Source organism: Toxorhynchites rutilus, chromosome 1 (genome assembly GCF_029784135.1).
Source record: "Toxorhynchites rutilus septentrionalis strain SRP chromosome 1, ASM2978413v1, whole genome shotgun sequence".
In the NCBI taxonomy this organism is placed as follows: domain Eukaryota; kingdom Metazoa; phylum Arthropoda; class Insecta; order Diptera; family Culicidae; genus Toxorhynchites; species Toxorhynchites rutilus.
This window is the reverse complement of record NC_073744.1, coordinates 182,899,281-182,917,737: the sequence shown is the minus strand read 5'-3', so window position 1 is coordinate 182,917,737 and position 18,457 is coordinate 182,899,281. Positions and strand designations below refer to the sequence as shown.

Here is an 18,457-nt window from a genome sequence, read left to right as displayed (position 1 = left end):
ATGGTTTAGTTCGTGTTCTTTGGATGTTCCAAATCGACATTGGAGCTTGTTTTTGGAATTTGCAGATATAAACTTTTCGAACGCAGAAAATGTTGTTTTCAGCCAAGTGATATGACATTGCAGATTTTGCTATAGTAATTACACACTTATCATTCAATGTTTGCTTCATGTGAAAATTTTGAACCATGATCAAAGCTATCAAGGAACAAACGAGGTTTGATTGAAAATAACATCAGGGAGTTCTCTTTTTTATTTTGAAAATTAAAAAAATTGCAAATTAGATAATTATGTAACTGTCTACAGTTTATATAATAAAATGGGGTTGAAATAAGAGCTTCTGTTTTCCCTCGATTTTGTGTAGACCACTAGGCGTTTTCTTAACTGGTCGATTGCGGCGTATCTTGTTCAGAAATATTCAAAGTCAACATGCAACAAATATCGTAACATAATCCTACGTCAACTATGCGTCAGCTTTGCGGTCATAGTTGCTTTTCGTAATGTTTTGTTTACAGGATTCTAAAATTTATTTGTCTTAGTGTAAGATGTTTGCATTTTGTCTTCTACGCCCAAACTAGCGTTGGCAAAAAAGCTAGCATGCTTGAGAGAAAAGATACTTTTTCTTGTGTTAAATGCACAAATAGAAGCACCTGTTTTTAAGAGATTAAACTTCATGAAATAACTTGGTTGTTAGGCGTATTCATAACTCACTAATCATTAATCTTGCTTGCCAAATGTTGGTCGACAAAACAAGATTGAACTCAGTGACTAAAATGTGATAACCTTTACCCATCTTTAGTCCAGAAAATACGTGGAAAATGCTTATTGAAAAATATTGATGAGAGATTTCATTCGTGCAAAACCTATGAAATTTGTCATATTTTGACGTAGGGCTATGTATTACAAGAAGGTATAGGGGTAGAATGCAAATCGAAACACGAAACATGTAAGAAATAACAAAATGTTTGGAATGCTCATAGCTCGACAATTTTTTAATAGATCGCAAATATGTTTGTATGAATTGAATGACATCATTTCTACGCATCTATCACAAAAAGAAAACCATTTTTTAAAAGAAAAGAATTTTATAATTGTAAAAGGACAAGTATTATCTAATTGCTCTAAACGTTTTGATTGGTCCAATTTGTCAGCTCCGCACCAGATTTCGATTTGCCACAGTCTTTCCTAATTTCAATATCACATATTACATTTTATATATTCGCTAGATACAATGGAATATATCGCACACTGTTCACAAGGCAGTCTACTGCCATTAGTGAACAACCGATTCAAATGTAAACATTAGGGTGGCAAAAAATGGCCTGTTCAATTTCAGCTCAATAGGACATTTAGGGGTGCCTCAAAACACTCAAAGCTTTGATTTTTTTTTTGAAGTCCCAGAAGGTCGATTTTCGGTCAAAATTGTTTTTCGAGATTACATCAGATCCCGACGTTTCATGCAGTTCAAAGACATTTGGCATCAAAATATTTAAAAAAAACTGATTTCATGTATTATTTCGTATAAAGTATTCTTGTTTTTTTTTTACTGGTGCATTTAATATCCATTGTTGCGGATTCTCCAACGCTTGAATCAACCAAAATATAAATTATACTAGCTAACCCGGCAAACTTCGTCCCGCCCATTTACTTGATTAATTCTCGAGTAATGCAGAAATTTGTGTTTTATTTGTATGGCAGCCACCCCTAAGAGAGGGGGGAGGGGTATCTAACCACCATAGAAACATTCATTGCACCCTAAAGTTTCCATATGCCTAATTTGGTTTAATTTGCTTGATTAATTCTCGGGTAATGCAAATATTTGTGTTTCATTTGTACGGCAGCCCCCTCTAAGAGAGGGGGAAGGAGTATCTTAACACCATAGAAACATTTATTGCATCCTAAAACCTCCACATGCCAAATTTGGTTTCATTTGCTTGATTAATTCTCGAGTAATGCAGAAATTTGTGTTTCATTTGTATGGCAGCCCCCCCTTTGAGTGGGGGAAGGACATCATAGAAACATTTATTGCACCCTAAAACTTTCACATGCCAACTTTGGTTTCGTTTGCTTGGTTAATTTCCGAGTAATGCAGAAATTTGTGTTTCATTTGTATGGCAGCCCCCTCTAAGAGAGGGGGAAGGAGTATCTTATCACCATAGAAACATTTATTGCATCCTAAAACTTCCACATGCCAAATTTGGTTTCATTTGCTTGATTAATTCTCGAGTAATGCAGAAATTTGTGTTTCATTTGTATGGCAGCCCCCCCTCCTTTGAGTGGGGGAAGGACTGTCTAACCATCATAGAAACATTTATTGCACCCTAAAACTTTCACATGCCAACATTGGTTTCGTTTGCTTGGTTAATTTCCGAGTAATGCAGAAATTTGTGTTTCATTTGTATGGCAGTCCCCCCTTAGAGAGGGGGGAGGGGTCTCAAAATATCACGAAAACCTTCCCCGGCCCCAAAAACCACTACATACCAATTTTCATGTCGATCGGTTCAGTAGTTTCCGAGTCTATAAGAATCAGACAGACAGACAGACATCACTTCATTTTTATATATATATATATAGATAGATTTTACAATTTTCTCTTTTCAAAAATCTAAACAAAAATTTTTCAGCTTTTCCGAGGTTTATGAATACATTACACGATTTCGGATGAAATGGTTGTGTAACAAATAGAACCACGAGTGACTAATCTTACTAATTTTCATTCAGAAAACTGTTATTATTTTAAGAGTGACGCCTACCTAACTGACCTATCGAACATTCAATGGAATTACGTAAGGTTAGTCTACCTGATGATTTTACAGGGAAGTACCCAGACCTCTCAGATCGCTTCAGGCCCAATACACTCTGTCCAACTTCTATACTACCAGGTCCTAGGATTTGTCATATGTGCCATTTATCATTTGACATTAAACTTCATGAAATAACTTGGTTGTTAGGCGTATTCATAACTCACCAATCATTAATTTTATTTGTTAAATGTTGGTCGACAAAACAAGATTGAACTCTGTGAACTAAAATGTGATAACCATCTTAAGTCCATAAAAAAGCGTGGAGAATGCTTATTGAAAAATATTGATGAGTTAATTCATTTGTGCAATATATATGCAATAAGACCAGTTACGTTGTCCGTTGTTTTGATTATTAAATCTGGAAAATGCCGAAAGGAAAAGTGCTCACGGATAGAGAAAAAGGTCAAATCGATACATTTTACCAAGAAAATGTTAGAATTAGAAAAATTGCTCGTCGGATTGGACGATCCCATCAAGTAGTTCTTAATTATTTGACGAATCCTCAAGGATACGGTAAAAAGAAGAGATCCACGCAAATCGAAGCTCCCTGACCGGAATAATCGGGAAATAGTTAGAGCAATTTAGAAAACTTCAAAATCGCTCATGCAAATAAAGCAATCTTTGAATCTAAACGTTTCACGGGAGAAAATTCGGTAAATTTTGGTTAAAAAATCCTTACATAAAAAGGGCTAAAAAGGTTAAAGCTCTCAATCTTATTTTGCAATTGATTTGGATGAACTAGAATTCATATTGAATTTGAATGAGTAATGAAATTTTAACTTTGTAAATACTTATTATAAATAAACGATATTTGAAAAAAAAAAAAAAAAAAAACTTATACCATCTCACATCAAAAGGCGTCTGAGTTTTGCCAAAGCTCACATGAATCAACAGTGGGACATACATTTTGCTATATACATTAAACGAACAGTTCTTCGATTATTTTTTTTTTACTTTTAACTTTGCTAGGTTATCTTCAGTGACGAGAAAAAGTACAATGGGGAGGGTCCTGGTGGTTTTAACTGGTACGTGGCGTGATTTACGGAAAGAGAAACAGTATTTTTCGAGCAGGAATTTTGGTGAATGCTCGTGCATGGTTTGGGTGGGATTCTGTGCAACCAGAAAGCTTTCACATCATTTAAGGATTACATACATGTTCTGAAATCCTCTCTCCTACCGTTTTTGCGTGGATTTCGTCACAAACAATTCACATTCCAGCAAAACAATGCTACTATTCAAACCAGCAAGGAAACTAAGCAATGGATCAAGGACCGAAAACTTAATTTTTTGGACTGACTGGTTCGCTCTCCAGACTTGAATCATGTTGAAAATCTTAGGGGGATACTTTTACGCAGAATCTACACTGAAAGAAAGCGGTACCCACGATTGAAGAGCTCCGTTCAGAAATCCGTTCAGAAATCCGTTCAGAAAAAATTGGTAAATAGTATACCAACACAAGTTCTCAGTTATTTTCAGGTTATCAGCCCAAAATGGTAAGGTTGCCAATTATTGACATGTAAATCAGGCAATAGTTTTGAACTTTCCATTCATAATACATATGAATTTTGAAATGGTCTTATAGAAGCTTGACAGCTGAAATTAAGCACAATAAATAAACAAGCAATTCTTTTGCACGAAATTGACGTTAAATATACTTTATTCTATGCATTCTACAATGTATGAATCTATCTTGTTGAAATTCTAACTGTTTGTGTTGCAACGAAATATAATCAGGTTGGTCTTATAGAAGTTGGACAGAGTGTATGCTGATACGAGTGTAGGCTAAAGTCTCAACAGTAAAGCATGCAACAAATTTAAGGGGGTAATTTGTATCAGAAACACGAATGTTGTCAACAGACCTCGACAGTGTACATTTGTCATCGCAAATTGCGGAAGTGCAGTTTCGACTTCTGCATCGACGTCATCATTTAGTTTTGAGTAAAAGCTGCCTCCTTTAGGTTTGCATGCAAGAAAGCAGTTCTAGATTGTAAAAATTTGAATGAAAAGTATGACTTAATGTTATTTGAATGCTCAAAACACAGAGGCATAAACCCTACCCAACCATTATTGAATTAATTTATAAACATTTTCATAAAAAAATTCAATATTGTTATAAAGAATCATTTTCAGACATTATTTTTGTTCATGATTTTTATACCGTTAATGTAAAACGTGTTACTATATTACATACACTATTTATTTGCAATGAAAAAGTTAAAATTCCTTTATACTCTTTGTTTCAAACTGTGTGTTTGTATGTCAAAAATCTTCCTGACGTTACGAAAGATAAACTTGTAGAACTTCTCAGAAAGTGTTGACACTCATGGTTTATTAATTTATTTGGAGCAGGGAACACTTGATGTGTGACCTTTGCTTTCCGCTGATTCTGCCCCAACCCAAAAGGCACAGAAGACACAGCGTGTCCAGAAGATTTACCCCGTTGAATACTTGATTTGTGAATATTGGCCGGGAGCTTCACCGAATCTTGATACGAATTACGACGGAGCTTGTTATGGACCAACAAAAAGAGCTTTTGGGTAATATTCGGGGCAAATCGATCATCCCGTACCAAATCGGGAAATACTATTTTTTTTCGAAGCGGGGAACTAAAATTCAACATCTTAAAACCAGTGCGAACAAAACTTGTTTTGAAAAAAGTTTTTGAATTGTAACGGTTTGGGTAGGAGTATGTCAAATGGAGGTGCTTGGATTCGCTTGCCCCTTTACTTGATTGACAGGGTACCCGAGCACCAGATTCAAGTGTTTGTAACCATGGTAATTTTTAACCGATATCAAATCTTTTATGTTAAGTTCTTCCAAAGAATGAAATTAATTTTCAATGTTAAGAGCTTGATTTATTTCGACTTCTCTGTTTGGTGGTTGGAACTAAACTATATCTTTTTTCATTTTGTTACTGTCGTACCATGGCTACAAATCATGGCCTACCTAACGGTATGATTTTGCGTATGCCAATGGTACATCTTCCTTTTTTAGAAAATATCGTACGGTGCAAGCCATGCTGGGAGCCTACGAAGTCTTCCTTCTGGCCTGACGGGTTGTGGAGAGTCTTCAATAGGAACATCAGATTCATCGTCGTTAACGTCGTCTTCAACAACTTCTTGTTCATCATCGACAAGCATCGGCTCATCATCAGGAATCGGTTGCTCATCTTCTTTTGGAGGAACTACTGGATCCGGAGGTTTCATATCTTGAAAATTGAATTCATCGATCAGCAGTGCCAAAGGAAGTTGATTTTGAGGTGTAGAATCAGCATCGGCATCGCTTCCATATCGTTGTCGAATTTGGTTTGTGTGTGCTCGAATGAGTCGTCCGTTCTCGAGCAACATGGTGTAGTTTACGTTACCCTTGCGCTCGATGATTTGACCTGGAACCCATTCTGTTGTGTTACGATAATGAACCTGGGCAAAGACCGTTTCTTCAGCATCAAAGGTTCGTTTCAACGCACAATGTCGTCTGTTGAACTGGGAATTTTGCTTTTCGTTGACCAGCGTTGAACTTGGAGGACACGGCTTCAGCAGATCCAGTGTCGTTCGTAGCGGTCGACCTAGAAATAGATGAGCTGGCGTCTTACCATCTATTCTTCTGTTTGGTGTTGACCGGTAAACCGATAGAAACGTCTGCAGATCCTGGAACATTACTGCCTTCTCCCCTTCGACAAGTTTCTTCAGTAGACAGTCCAGCGGCGCTCGGAGTTCCTTCATCTGTCCAATGAACCGTCCATAGTAGTTAATCGCACCCAGGTATGAACGCAGTTGCGACAGATTCGTTGGTGCTGACATCTCAACGATTGCTCTTGTTTTGGTTGGATCCGGGCGGAGACCATCCTTGTCGAGGATGTGACCCAGAAACTTGATCTGATGAAGTGAAAAACGGCACTTCTCGATGCGCAGATAGAATCCACACTCACGAATACGTTGGAGCACATCATTCAGACTACGATCGTGCTCTTCTTGGGTCTTTCCAGCAATTAGAATGTCATCCAGGTACGGTTTCACTCCAGGAATTCCGGCTAGCATACTGTCGATGATCCTCTGGAATGCACCTGGTGCGGATTTGACTCCGGGTGGCAATCGGTTGTACAGGAACAGACCTTTGTGTGTGTTTATCGTTAGCAGTTTCCGGGAAGCTTCTTCAACTTCGACCTGGAGATAGGCATCCGAAAAATCGATACAGAAGAAGAAATCAGATTTGCGAACCACGACGATAGGTGCAGCCCAATCAGAAAACTGGACTGGCGAGATGATGTCGTTGTCTTGAAGTCTCTGCAGCTCAGCATCAACCTTCGGAAGGGCAGCGTAGGCAACTGGTCGCTTGGGGCAGTACACAGGTCGTGCATCTGGCTTCGGGTAGAGCGTTACCTTAGCTTTGGTGCAGCATCCGAGGGTTGGTTGGAACACTTCAGGGAACTTCGCTTGCAGCTTCTGCATTGTTGCGTTTGAGTTTTGTTGAATTGAGTTGACTAATGAACTGAACGGAACCGACCAGAGATCGAACTGATCGATCGTTTCAATTCCCAGAACGTTGAGATCCGGATTGCTTGTAACGAAAATGCGGCCCACTTTGTTGGTCACGTCTTGGATGGTGATTTCAGTGTTGAATTCACCTACGATGTCGATGCCGTCACCCGAGGCGCTCACAGCAGCGACATCCGTTATCTCGATGACAGGCTTACCCACCGATGTCCAAGTTCGTTTGGAGATGATGGTGATGTCAGATGCACAATCGAGCTGCAACTTTGCTGGTACACCGTTGATGTCGATTTTCACGAACTTCCGCTTTGCTTTCAGATCAACTCGCTTAACCGCAATACCTTTAGACTTGACGATGTCCTTAGGTTTGGGTTTGTCGATCTGCTTTGTCGGCTTCTTCTCGGATGAGGAGCAGTACCCTTCCTTGTGGCCCTTCCGTTTACACTTTGAACATGTGTGTGTCTGGTAGGGGCACTCCTTGACATAATGAAGATCCCCACAGAACCAGCAAGGTGTTTTTGGTGACTTCTTCTCCTTTCCGTTTGAAGTACGATGACGAGAGATTGCGTTGACTTTAGACTGGTCCGTACAACCTTTCTCGATCATTTGCGTGTCTTGCTTAAGGTTGATGATGCGGTTGCACTCCTCAACCAGGTTTTCAAGCTTGAGGTTGGCACCGTCGGCGGGCGGCGCGTTTTCTTCAGCTTCCAACTTCCCGATCAGCCTGGTCCGGTTATCCGAATCGCGTGGTGACTGGAGACCGCATACGAACCTGAGCGTCTTGAATTGGTCGCTGGATAGCTTTTCGATCTGGAACGCTTCGCAGTGCTTGTTCACCGATGCTGCGTAAGATGAAAAATCGTCGACTTCATTTTTCACGTATTGAAGACACTGGTAGCGTGCGTTGAAGAGTGACTTTTGGCGTCCGAAAAGTTTCTTCAGCTTCTTGACGGTGTCTTCGAATGAAAAATCCCGCGGATGACTCGGCAAAACACTGTTCACGTAGCGTTCGTGGAATTGTGTGCCGATTTTCCGCAGAAGTAGCCTGACCTTTGCTTTGTCATCCAAATACTTTCCGTCCTCCTTGAACACGTCCTCGTATCGAGCATACTACGAATCGAAGAAGATGCCGCCGTCTGGATCGTACTGAAACTCGTCGATTCCCGTGGAGAGTGACAAATCATGGCCTACCTAACGGTATGATTTTGCGTGTGCCAATGGTACATTTTACAACTCTTGCATGTAGCAACACGTTCACTATTCTAGCAGTTCGAACAAGGCCTCATTTGAACTCACCCAGTTCCCGGATTCATGTACTTCTAGAATAATTTTGTATTGTTTAAATAAGAGATGAAAAGGGTATCCGATAACTATCCGTTATCAGGCCGAATAGGATAGGATATCAGAAAAAAACAATAATTTTCCCATTAGCATTAACATTTTTGTTGAATCATAACAAACTAGTTCATTGAAATCATTCATACATAATTAAAAATAAGGTTTGATTACTAAAATGCAAGAATTTTCGTTCAAAACTAAATTGATGTAAACTCATAACATTAATTTATCAAAAGTACTTGAAATTAACCATTGGTAAATTATGGTGATAAAATCATCAATTTTCAGCATGGTGACAACCGAATATACTTTGATTTATACACCGGACCAGCTTCAGCGAACAGTCTTTCGTTCTACTGCACTACTGCGAGGAGCTGAAAGATAAATTCTAGCAAACCTTGTCAAATTGTGGATATTGTTTGAAGTTTAATAACCATCAAATGTAAGGATCGTGACAGCTATCGACTTGAAATGTTTTCAAATAAAAGTTCGGATTTCATTAACAATGGAATTTTTTTCGTTGACTATTATTTTCTTTTGCCACCTCGTTGAAACAGTCTCAAAAGTGTCGTGATCTTCGCGTGTAAGGTTGTCAGTTTCAGTCTGATATACGAGGAGTTGTTACTTTCAGAACATTCGTCGAAAGATATATTATATATGCTTATAAGATTTTCTGTTGGGCTATTTCTATTTCAAGAACTCCTAAATAGTGTTACATGCACCTCGGGCCCAAAACTCCTTAGTAGTTGAAATTATTTCTCAATCCAGCGTAATAAGAGGTATGTTCGGAGTTCTACATGTAGCCTCGTCCTTTTCCAAATATTTTTCTGTGTGGCAACATGCGAAATTCCCTCGGATATACAAGAAAGGCCGATACTTGTATTTTTGTTACTTCTTTTTGATTTGTAGTGAAGTAAGTGTCAGGGTTGCCATAACAAAATCTGGGTTTTTGGTCTGAAAAAATATTTTTATCTTAGTTTTTACTCAAAAAATCTTCAAGTTTTTACTTCAATATTTCGTGAACTAAGGTTATTTCCCTTTGAGATGTGCGAAAGATAAAACTAGTACTAGTACAATGTGTTTTTCTAATACAGAGGAGACCGATTTTCTAGTCCGTTTTTGGAAAACGCCTCGCGGTTTACACAATTATATGGGAAATTGGAAGCTCTATTTTCAACTCTATTCTAACCTAATAACTATAGAGGATTTTAAAATTGTATCGATATAGATTATCAGACAGTGTTCAAATCGATTGGTGCAAATCATCATGAATCTATCATAAAATGTCCGAGTACTCAAAATTTTACAATTTCCGTGATGTGGTACCTTGTTTTTTATGTACTACCCATATCCCGAATATTCCATATCCTGCGCCATAACGTATCGATTTATTTTAGATATTTTCAATTCTTAAAAAAGAGGTTTAAAAGTTCAAATGAATTAGCACACATTTGAAATTTACATTCTCTGTGCTTTAGTAAGAAAAACATAATCAGTGTTATTCATTCGTTGTAACGCTAACCGATGACGCAAACGTTTGCATCAGAATTAAATGGGAAAAATATTATTAAAATCAAGCCATAACGTTTAGTGGAAAGTTCTTTTAAAAATTCTATAAATTATGTATGAAACCAAAAAAAATTGTAATCTGTATCTACAGATTCTTGGTTCCAAAAAGTCTACAAAATCTATAGAAATACAGATAATTCTGTAGATATGGTAACCCTGGTAAGTGTAGCTTCTCACAGATTACTTTTTAAATATTGAGTGCAAATAATTGATTGATGTTCTTTGCATATTTATATTCGGAGTATTCATATTATCATAATATATCCACAAAAATTTCATCATTGTAGTATAAATTACTTATCCAAAAAAAATCCTTTATTATTTATTAAGGGATATATATTCTACAAATAGCAGTTTGGCCGTATATCCGGTATCCGGCCAATCTGCTATCCATTTCATCACCAGTTAAAATCCATACGATTGTATTGAGAAACAGAAGAAGTGTCTTTACCTCAGAACACTATACGGGAAATCTGGAATCCCGGGTACAAGGAGAGTGTTTTAGAGCTTTGGTAAAATGGTTATGAATGCAGTTCCTGCAATGCAAGTTCCTCCGTGCGTGATTGGTGGAAGAAACCTAACGGTGAAAAAGAGGTCGGTAAACTTGGCGTGGAATTGCGAGCTGTTTGGTATTCATTAGGGTGTCAATGAAAATGGTCATCTCTAATTTCAAAAAGTTACCCCATACAAAATGTTCACCACCTCGAAAAAATACCCAATGCAAAATATCAGCTCAAAACTTGAAAGAGAGTGGTGCAAAGCGATCAAAGTTAAAAATCGAAAAATCACCCTACGAGGGAGTCAAGGAAATCGGAGGTTTCCAAATGAATTGTTGATGCCAAATGTCTTAAAATTGAACATGTCTTAAAATCGAACATCATGAAACGCCGAAATCTACTGCCATCTAGATTTTTTTCCTCTCAAAAATCGACGCTCTGTGACTTTTCGGAATGTTTGGTTTTGGGTGCCAATAAAAAAAGGTATCTCGACTTTTCATTCGGAAATGCTGCGAAATGTTGATTTGCACGATAATACGATAACTACCTAATGCAAAATATTAGCTTAATCAGATTTCATTTACTATGGGCCTGATCACGAACGTCACTCCACGGTGAAAACGAAGTGAATTGTATACAACCTTATTACGGTTGTCACCGTGTGTGTAGAATCCAGAAGAGTTCATCCGTCGTGACAACTTTGATGAACTCACTTTGTCACTTGTGTTTTAGATGGTGGAAGCTAGTCACGCGGAATGGAGTAAGCTTAATTTCGTTTTTATTTAGCTTTTTTGCTAACATTTTGAATTTGTCTTGTCTTGTTTAAGAAACAAAAGATAAACTAACAGCAATTTACCCGCCTGGTGGCTTTTTTAGAACGAAATTCTGACGTATCCAGAGGACGTAATTTGTTTATTTGGATTCGGTAAATGCGCTATGGGATGTAATTAAGGATTAAAAATGTAGCTCCCGTAGGTCCATTGGAACATGGTGAAGGTCTACTTTCGATTGTCCTTAATGAACAGAAATTAGGATTTATTATTTAGGATTAACTATTTTAAGAATTAGACTAAGAGAGAGTTGCAATACCATAAAAAGGCAATGGAGGCCACTGGCCCAAATACGATCATTATGATTGATTATGTATAATATTGATATGTTGATATTTTGGATATAAAATAAGAACTGTAAAGTTTTTCCAACATTGCAGAGCTAGTTTTTGTAATTCAAACATTCACAATTGGCGGACCAGACTAGAATCAGGACGATAGTTATAACTTTTTACGTTATAGATATTTTCAACGGTATTGTTTTGAAGATATACTTTGAATGAAAGAATATGAAAAAAGTGCTGACCAGTTTCTGTTTAAATAATTAAATCATACCACTTGTATCCACTTACACGAGAATGGGAAGGATAAGAGGATTAAACTTCAGAATCCCATATGGGAGTAGCTCAGATTATACTGATCGTGAGGTGGATGAATTCGGGTTTGTTCTGAGATATAGAAGATATTATTATTCACCAAAATTGTAGAAACGGTTCATAAAATATGATTCTAAATATTTCTCACTATTCAAACGAGTAAGACAGAGCAAAGTGCAAGAATATGCGAGATTTCAATTATTAAACATAATAGTCATGTTTTATCTCTAGCGTAAAATTACATTCCTATATGTTCAACAACTACATTATTCCCGAGCAATCAAGTATTCCTCCTTTCCATGAGCCAGCATTTGATTCAGCAAACTAATCATCGAGGTATAATCGCAAACTTGTCATTCTAAAACATACGATTAATTAAATGGAATATTATCTCATATCATATAAGTTTACCTACATAATACATATACATACATATAACATATATATACATATAACTTTACCTACATAACGTTCAAACGTCCGAAATTATGCAACCGACACAACGTTCAAACACCCGACATTATGCAACCAACATGTCCTATATAAATGGAAATGAATACTTTCACTTCACGGAGTTCATTTTTACACGCAACTGTCCGTGACTATGATGATAGACACAAAAAGACTAAGTGAAGTGCAAGTGACGTGAAAGCGTTCGTGGCAGCGATGTTCGTGATCAGGCCCTATGTGTCGCAGATGTTAAAATTTTAGTTTTTTTTTGAAATCCCAAAAATCACATAAAAATCATGCGTAACGAGAATCGGGTGAAATAGGAATTGTCAAAATTGTTCACTGAACGCTTTTAATGACAATATTTTTTAGTTCTTTCGGTCGAAAAATGTATAAAGAGCAAACAGTCAGTAAACATTTGAACTGCAAGAAAAGTTTTTCAAGGTAGGGAGGGAGCAGTCGGATAATTCGTAACAGACAAACCGCCCATACAATGCGTTACCGAGCAAAAAATCACGTGTTTATTTTTATTTTTTAATTCGCTCCAAAAAAAATTTAATTCAAGGTTGGTGTGACATGGCTGAAAATTTGTTTCTGATCAAATTACATATTGTTTTGGAGAATCAATAAACTTTTCATGTGTCATCTGATCTAATCTGGTTTATTTCTGCCCAGAAAGTGCACTAAATTAACTGAAAGAGTCAGAAAAAAAATACTGATTAAAGTAATCAGTGAATTATTTCTGTCTACTTTAGTCAATCAAAAAATCATGAAATGAAGCAACCGCAATCTCTGGTCGAGACCAATAGCAATCGTGTTCTGCCAGATCAAATATTCTGAAATTTGTTTAAAAGCTTCGAAAATAATTTTTATATGTTCAAGATAAAGAAGAAGCGAAAAAAGTGACGAATGGTGAAAGTGGCGAATGGTGAAGGGGACAATACTTTCAGCTGCATGTTCTTACATTTTTTTCCCCCGAAAAGAGCATATTTTTCACGGGAAACCAACGTGAATTTGTTTAGCGTTCCAATTTATCGGAAACATATTTGCTAGAAACTAGAACACTTGCTCATAATATTCTTAAATATAGCTAAAGTATTTCAAAGTCATACCATGATCACCGCACAGCATGTAACAGGTCATGAACTCATTTATCTGTCCAGCGAGAGTACCTTTCGCCCCAAAACTACCGGATTGGCTTGCCAGCGTAGCCCGAAAAAAAGCGTGCTTCTAAAACATTCCGCGGATAAAAAGCAGAGCTCATCACGAGCGCATTTCCATTAAATTCATTCTGTATGTCCCCTAATCCTCCAGCCAGCCCGGTTACTATTACGATAGCACTGCGGCAGACTGCTACCGCTGGTGGAATCAGTTCCGCCCGGCTGCCAAAATAACCATCCGGCTCTGTTTTTACTCCACCCCCATGGCGGAGCAAATATTACATGTCAATCCGGGCCCGGGTTCTATTTTTCCGCGCCCCGTTTTGCGTGTGCGAGTTCCGAGAGGGTGGTTTTTTTTTGCTCTGCTATGCTCTGCTATCCCCTGCACAGTGGTCAACTGTGTTCCGACCCAGCAGCAGCCAGGTCACGGGCAAACGGGCAAGCAAATTTCGCTTTTAATCATGGATTAAAAGCTCGTTGAAAATGCCACCGAAATTTACGACCCCCCACCCCCGCGCAATCTCGCATAATCACGTTTAATTATAAAACATCTAATTGAATTTTTTTTTTCCTTTAGCCTCCCCGACTCGCATTAAATAAATTGCGGGGGGAGAGACGCGGTATCCTGCGCTGCGGCTCAGAAGTTCAACCAACCCAACGATGGGTTGGGGATATCTAACGAGATGGAGGATAAAAACAACAATCAAACTAAACGCCGAAGAAGCAGGTACAACAATGGGAGAAGAAGTCCCAGTCCAAAACAACCATAAATATTCTGCTCGTCCGTGAAAGTTGGCACTGGTCCAAGTTTTCTGTTGTTGTTGCTGTTATGTTTTGGCTGATCCTGTTTTGTGTATGTGAGCAGCGTTCGAGATATGTGTGGAAATTACCGATGTAAAGATAAACTTACGATTAGTGATTCACGGCGCGATCTGCCGCTCCCCGACTCGAGCTAACTTTCGTTCGGCCGCTTAATCGCAAACACTTTTCCAAACACTCGTTTTTGGATCACTGCGAGGGGATCAATGCTCGATGCTCAATAATTATTTGCACGTGTTTTGCTTACACATTTGTGTGGGGTTTTTTTCTCTATCGTATTGAATAATTTTCACTGTCACACTGAACTTGCACTTGCACTCATAAATCGGCACAGCATCACTTTCGGATGGCTTCTTTGCTCCTTCTCATCCCAACTATCAGCTGACTTCACAAGGCTTCCATCCCGCAGAAGGTTTTCTTTGTATTTTCAAAAACGGCTCCAAAATCGAACACAGATTCCGCTGTCGAACTCACGCAGCACCGTTTCCATCTTCCACTTTATATCTATATCTCTTACTCTTTATCCCCCTCTAATCCATCATAATTGCTTTCGAACCTCGTCTTAACACTTTGCCTCACGTCTGCTCTCGTCCCGCGTCGTAGTGTTCAGGACACACCGTTTACAACAACCCCGCACTGCAGCCACACACACGCAAATCACCCTCTCTCGTCTGCTCGCTGTCTTTGCGTTTTTTTTTTTTTTTTTGCAGCAAAGTTTGAAGCGCGACGCGTGCTCTGCTGTCCCGAGACAGGCGGCGACGAGATCAACCGCGTTGTTCAGCACGCGAAAGCACAACCTGTACTGGGGCCTCCGAAGTTCGTCTCAAGCCCGAAAGGTCGCGGTGTGACGTGCTTTCACATCCCGTCCGAAACCGAGCCCGAACTTGAAACCCGAACCACTGTGCGCGCTTATCTGGAGTTCATCCGAAGCACATCCGCCCCAACCCAACTGTCCTCGCAAAGCTTCTTTATCACTTCTCCGATGCTCCGTGTTCATTCAAGATGTGTCAGCTTATATCAGCATCATCCATCTTGATTATATTAATGGTGAGCGCTTAAGTGTTTCCTAACTTCCAAACGAGCCCCTCACGACCTGACATCCACTAGGTTATCACTATTCTGCTTCGCAGAATCCTAGAGGTAGCAATTTTTATTCGCTTCCTACAATTTCTCTCAAAGTCCACAACCACTTGGAGTCCTCAGCAGTCCGCTTTGACAACACCCGAAAATATACCGCAAGCGAACCATCGGTCCACTGGCCAGCACGTGTCGCACCCAACTGACGGAAGTGTTCACCACGAGCCCGCGTCGGAACCACACCGTCGAAAGATGCTCGCCCTCATCTCGACTCATCGGCTTTCCTCACAATCCATCTCACGCATCACGCATTGGGCGTGAAACGGTGAGAAAAGCCGAGGAGCGAGAAGCGAAAGCTTCCGTGCATCCCGAAAGCTCCCGAGCGGGGATGGGATGTCATGCGCAGCGGACATTCTCGCGACACGTTCGCAGACACACACACACACACACACCGAAGCGCGCGCGATGACATGCGCTTCGTACGCGGGGTGGAATTGATGTAGGACTGTGCTTTGCCAGGGCTGACCGCACGAAGTGAAAACACACGCACACATCTCCACAGTTCTCACACAATTCGCATTCCGTCACACCGACGACAAAGACGACGACGACTGGAGGAGGCTGGTTAGGCCAGAAATCCCAGGACCTGGCAGCCAGCGTTGTCAAGGTGGTCGTGCAGCATCCGTTGTTAGTCACCCACGGGAGTAAAAAATCCTGTTCTACATTTTATCTATTCATGAGTGTTGCAAGCGTTGCGTCGCGACGGATGTGGACGTGGTCAGTCCAGTGAGGGGGGTGGGATGTCGGCCGGGGAGAGAAGGACACGAACAAAAACAACAAAAAATCCCTCGAAGTGCAGAGCGCCGCGCTGGGTTTGTTTTCACAAATAAACACGGTGGGATGCGTGAGGCTGTGTCATTTCGGCAGTGCGAGTGGAGTAATTTGGTTCATTTCAGTCATTAGGATGCAATGGTTAGTTTGTACGTTGACAACAAACTGTTTTGTTTGTGGTTCGCTCTCCTGGTTCGCTCTCCCAAGCGCCATTACGCTGACAACAGAAAGAGAGAAAGCGCGCACTATAACACCACAAATCTGGTACACGCGAAATTTGCCAGCCTGTCAGAGGCGAAGTCACAGCAGGTAAACGTCGCGAAAGTGTGTCACGCTGGGGGGTAGTAATATAGTGCGAGGTGAAGTTGGCACGGTGTGGAACTCCATCGACGTCATCCCAATGGACGTCACAGAAGGTTTTTTTTATCTTTTTTATCACAAGTACAATTGTTTATTGCGAATAGGAAACAGATAATAATGTTTGCTGGATTTATGCGGATAGAGGAGATCAGGCTGAAACCGAAACCTACTTACTTTTTTCCAGTTAATGATGCTCCATGTACACATCTAACATTTCTTACGCTTCGAGTCACCCTATAGCTACTCTGCCGTAATCTCGCATTTTGGCGTATGCGCCAGAGGAAAGAATTTTCAGTACGAGACTATTCTTGAAAATGCGTGTATAATCAGCATACGCGTATACTACAAAAATCAGATATGTACCAAATGTTTGCAATTGATGGTAAAACATTACCAATGGCTTGATTTTTTTTATAAAATGCTTAAAAATGGTTTGTATGTTTACGAGCAGACATCTCTTTCTGTTTTCTTTTCTCATTTTATTTGGGATTGTGCAAAAAAAAAGTCCACACGACGTCAATGGGGATCGAACCAAGGCCGGTTGGAACGCAAAGCTATTTCACACGACCACGCTATCCATGTAACTGCCAGTGCTGTTATAGATAAGCATGAGAATATTACACCTCATCATAACATGAAGTTGGAAAGTGTTTTCTAAGAGGATAAAGAAGAACATGTAAAGGGTGTGTCACATCAAATTGCATCACGGAAAAAAAGCTGTAGAAATTTAATTTTTAGGAATTATATCTTCAGCTCTCGCTTATAATCAGATAAGAGTGAATAGATCACGTTGGCCATGCTTCACTGTCAATTTTTCGTAAATTTGGAAAAATGTCGTCGAACGAAAAAGAGCGCCGTGAATTAATCCTGCGCACTCATTTCGAGAATCCGGAGTTGTCACATCGGGACATCGGTAAGATGCTGGGAATCGTCCAATCCACGGTCAGCAGAGTACTAAAACGATACTTCGAGAACCCAACCATCGATCGGAAGGTGAAGAACGGCAAAAATGGATGCTCCGTCAGTGAAAAAGATCACAAGCGCGTAGTTAAGCAGTTTAGACGTGATCCGAGAAGTTCGGTCCGGGATGTCGCCAATAAGCAGAATTTGTCAAGTTCATTCGTCCAGCGGACCAAGCAGCGGGAGGGCCTGCGTACATACAAGGTTCAGAAGGCTCCTAACCGCGACGAAATGCAAAACATGGTGGGGAAGACGCGAGCCCGGAAGCTGTACACCGAAATGCTGACGAAGCCGCATTGCCTGGTAATGGACGACGAAACCTACGTCAAAGCGGACTTTCGTCAGCTGCCGGGCCTGTTGTTCTTCTCCGCAGAGGACAAATTCAGCGTTCCGGAGGAGATTCGCAAGCAGAAACTATCCAAGTTTGCCAAAAAGTACATGGTGTGGCAAGCGATCTGCTCTTGCGGAAAGCGGAGCGCCCCCTTCGTGATGACCGGCACGGTAAACGGGCAGGTTTACCTTAAGGAGTGCCTACAGAAGCGCTTACTACCACTATTGAAGCAGCACGAGGGCCCGACCATCTTCTGGCCGGATCTCGCTTCGTGCCAAGCCAACGGGGTCACCTTCGTGCCAAAGGAAATGAACCCGCCCAACGCGCCGGAGCTTCGCCCAAAAGAGA

General features: G+C 40.1%; 1 protein-coding gene across 15 annotated transcripts in view; it reads right to left on the bottom strand.

The window, feature by feature from the left end:
- LOC129768776 (disintegrin and metalloproteinase domain-containing protein 11) overlaps positions 1 to 15,817 on the bottom strand; it is a 912,619-nt gene extending 896,802 nt beyond the window's left edge. For all 15 annotated transcript variants that reach the window (XM_055770661.1, XM_055770645.1, XM_055770693.1 and 12 more), the window contains exon 1: positions 14,642 to 15,817. The gene's annotated coding sequence lies outside the window, so the exon portion shown is untranslated. The remainder of the gene's footprint in view (positions 1 to 14,641) is intronic.
- Positions 15,818 to 18,457: the final 2,640 nt, after the last annotated feature.